Here is a 4385-nt window from a genome sequence, read left to right on the forward strand (position 1 = left end):
ATAGTAGAGCTATCCAGCCGAACAGTTTGGAGCCAGATACCAGCTCGGATGAGGAAAACAAAGACGTATATATGGATCTAGTCGTGTGCAGGTGGATGCTTCAGAATGGAGAGGAGCAGGGAGCTTGTGGGCCGCCCGGCGTCATTTTTACGTAACAAATACGATTTTTTTCCAACGGCTCCTGATTCACAATTATGCAATTCTGATCTTAATTTTACTAAAAAAAATGCCATATTTTAGTAGATATTTTAAAAACACCAATGTTCCCTAAAGCATGTAAGAGAAGACCTGATGTGCGAAATCTGACTTCACTGTTCAAAATCTAGGAATTTTCCACAATTTTAATCTATTATATTTAAGACGTTTTTGTGTTTTTGGAGTAAAAAGCATACTTTGACATAGATTTAATAAGTGAAACCCATGTCTTAACCATCATAGACTGATTTAGTCTGAGGAATGGAGAAAAATGGGGTATAATTGTATGCTGGCGGAAAGTGAGGTTATAGGTTAACATTTATCAAAGGATGAAAGGCTCACAGGTCAAGTCCAGAGGAAACCTCTGATAAGCATGAAATAAACCCGGAAATAAATAAGACTGATGTGCTCAGAAGAAGATAAATGCACAGTAGGAGACAGTTGGGGTGAAAGAAAGAACAAACTGAGTGAGTGTGGACTCAAGAGTCTCTGTATGGATGTTAATGCCTGGAAATATAAACACTGGAGGTCCCATTGCAAGTTCATGAGAGACAGGGGCTGTGCAGAGTATTTCACGGCTGTTCTGTGGGAGTCCAGCTTAGATTTCTTGGACGTTTCCTGTCAGCTAAATATAGCTGTGAGGGAAAACCCCCAAAACTCAAATAAATCCTATGCCATGTTGTCAACGAAGTAAGCCAAGTGTCAGGCAGAAATAGATAAATGCAGCTATGACAATCAGCAAAACTGACTTCTGAAATGTATCAGAGATATTTTTAAAGCCACAGTTTGACATCAAAATCAGCTCAAATCCTTTTGTCCTTAAGCATCAGCTCCTCACACCTTTGGTTCACTGCATGGTCTGGTTTCCTTGTTACTCCAAGATTTATTTTGGTTTTGACCAATGTTGCATGAAGCCATGTCCACATCCTTATGGTTACATCCCATGACGTGCTTTTTGCATTAAGCTAGTTCTTATTGATACAATGAAGTTCAAATGGTCTCTTTTCTAGTCATACAAACGGCATCATTGCAAGGAAATCAAAGGAAACTTTTTACACTAAATTTTTGATGGAAACTTTGACCTGCAAAGACCCTCGTGACTGTCTTGAACAACTGGACCAGAACATTATCCAGCAAGTGTGATTGCTGAGTACTTCAAAGCTATTGGGTCAAATGTCAACATGTCGTGTTTTGTATGAGCATGCTTAACCCTCTAAACATTAGTGATGTTGGTAGAAATACCTAAATAACACTCTCTGACATTCTTTAACCATTTGCATGATCAACATATATCGTCTGACTTGGAGAAACAGTTGCACAGTTATGCAACACATTACTAACAAAAAGTAATGGAGAGAAAAAAGACTCACCCAACTTGTGTGTGCATAATTCTTGATTTGTAACTCATACAATAATTTTTGTGCATAAGCACAAACATATTAAATAAAAAAAANCACAAATTAAAATGACAAAAACTTGAAACTTTCTTGAAACTATTGACTAAAATGTCAAGTTTACCCGATATTATTCACAATCTAAGTTCAAAGCAGCTGACAAGAAATCTCTGACGACCCAGCATTCTAGCATAATGTATCGTGAAGAGTGTCTCATCAGATTTGTGCGTATGTTGTTTTGTGTGTGCGTAACAAGCGATTCTTGTGTAAATTTTTAAAGATGAGTTACAAATCAAGAATTACACACATAGAAATCGTGGTGATACTCATTTCTCTCCATAAAAAGTTTCTCCTTTTCATTGTGACAGAATCATTATATTATTAATAAGCGCTGAGCTATTGTATATTGTTGCAAGGCTACTTTTTGTCCAGTATTAGGTTAATCACGTCAACAGTTGAAGAGTTACGTAGTCGGAAAAATGTCAACACGAACTCTAAAACTTACGTGTAAAAGGGTTAAATGCAAGCTACAATACAAACCTTCGTGTAAACCAAACTGCAGGATGAGCATTGAAGTAAGCATCTAAAAACTCCTGATCTATCCTTTTCTGCAAAAATCTTGCTTTCACAAGCTCAGGTAATACAATGAAAGTGTAAGAGTGTGGTCAGAGTGATGGCATCTAAGCTCAGACATGGAAAGATAAGCAAAATTAAAACAACAAATAAAAATCAGGTAAATGATGACAGGGGAAAACAGTCAAACTAATGTAAAGTACAAGTGAACCGTGACTGATCAGCTGATACGTTCGTTCAACACCTCAGTCTCCATTCAAACACTCATGACTTTTACACACACTTAGGTAGCACATATGGACAGATATTTAATATTAACGTGTCCCACAGAAAGTAACTGCAAGTATTTCCACCAAATGTTGGTCTTGGTTAAAAAAAGACAGAGTCACCTCAGTGTGACATATTAATGATTATTTTATGAAGGTCTGGGCGGACATACATCTGCTGTCTGGGTACATTACAGCTGTTACCACACCCTTTCCAAATCACACTCTTTTCATGCCCTCACATGGAAACAATGTGTTCAAAATACCTGAACTCCCTCTCACAAGGAACCACCTAACCCAAAGCATAAGGGATAAAGTTCAACTCATGCTGAAGTTCAAATACATGGAGTCAATTATCTGAAATGTCTAAAGCGGGCTGTGAATGTGATGACGTCTTAAAGTTTCACGATCGTGACTCTAGACGTAAATTTGGTAAAGCTGGAATATGTTCGTAACTTAAAGGTCAGGTCTTTGACCTTTGACTTAATGAATGTTTTAAATTAAATCAACCAACGCTAAAGGAATTAATCCAACTATTTCAGCAAATGTACTGTATTTCCAGTAAGGGCTGCATCCTGGGGTAGTGGTTAGCGCTCTCACCTCACAATAAGAAAGCCCTGGTTCAAATCCCAGCTTGTGACTGTGTGAGTTTCTTCTGACCATTCTGGTTTCCTCTCACAGTCCAACAACATGCTTCATAGGTTAATCTATTTATTGTCCTTAGATATGAATGTGTGACCCTGCAACAGACTGGAAACCTGTTCAGGCTGTACACCGCCTTCACCCTACAGCAATCAGGTGACCCCAAAAGGGATTTAGTGGGTTGTAAAGATGTTTGCATTTCACCGTGTTACAATTCTAAACATCACATAATCTCATCCAAGTGTACCTAGTTTTTTTTTATAGTCATTGGGTTAACTTTATGTCCATAAAGGGAACATTCCTTGAATGAGGACCACAGAAAATACAGCAGAAACCAACAGGATAAAAAAAAAAAAAAAAAGATCACACTCCTTCAACACAACTACAGTTTGCTTAAACTCACAAATATATTGTTAAAAATATTATTCGAGTTCCTAAGATGTGGTCCAAAATAAAAAGTACAGTGATTTTGCTGCTCTATAAGATAAAATCAATCCATCAATGGAACCTTCTAGGGGTCAATTATCTTTTTTTTTATTTTTTTGGTTATGCTGTAGTTGAGTGATTTTGAGAGGTACAGTACACAGCATTCTGTCGAAATGTCTGTCGGTTATTTTTTACGAGTTACAAACAAGTTGGGATGTTTTGTCAATATGGTAACACATTTGAAGTAGAATGTGTTTTCTTTTTTTACCTGTTACTAACAAGGTTGGAAGTTAGCATAGTCACAGTGATGTTTGTTTTAGCAGTTTCAGTTTTTTTTTTTACATGTTGCAAACAAGGTTGGGAATTACAAGTAATATGATTATGCTAACGCAACTAACATTTTGTCTTGTTGCACTGTGTTTTTTACATGTAACTGACAAAGTAGGGAGTTAGCGTAGTTACACTTCTAATGCAGCTAAGACAGCTAACACTTATACTGCAGCTAACACTTCTAACGCGGCTAACCCTTCTAACACGGCTAACCCTAATGCAGCTAAGACAGCTAACACTTATACTGCAGCTAACAGTTCTAATGCAGCTAACCCTTCTAATGCAGCTAACCCTTCTAATGCAGCTAACCCTTCTAACGTGGCTAACACTTCTAGCGCAGCTAAAGCTTCCAACATGGCTAAGACAGCTAACATTTCTAACGCGGCTAAGATATCTACACTTCTAATGTAGCTAAAGCTTCTAACATGGCTAATGTGGCTAACACATCTAACGCAGCAAATGTATAGCATTTCACAGACAAATTCTACAATTACTGTGACTGCAGTTAATAATGTCTGACAGACTGACATAAGTTTGAAACAAGACTATTTATAGATGG

The 4385-nt window shown here is 37.4% G+C and overlaps 1 protein-coding gene across 2 annotated transcripts in view; it reads right to left on the minus strand.

Moving 5' to 3' along the window:
* LOC112163012 (A-kinase anchor protein 2) overlaps positions 1-4385 on the minus strand; it is an 89603-nt gene that overhangs the window by 62969 nt on the left and 22249 nt on the right. The gene's annotated exons all lie outside the window — the stretch shown is intronic.

This window comes from Oryzias melastigma, linkage group LG12 (assembly GCF_002922805.2).
Source record: "Oryzias melastigma strain HK-1 linkage group LG12, ASM292280v2, whole genome shotgun sequence".
NCBI classification, from domain to species: Eukaryota; Metazoa; Chordata; class Actinopteri; order Beloniformes; family Adrianichthyidae; genus Oryzias; species Oryzias melastigma.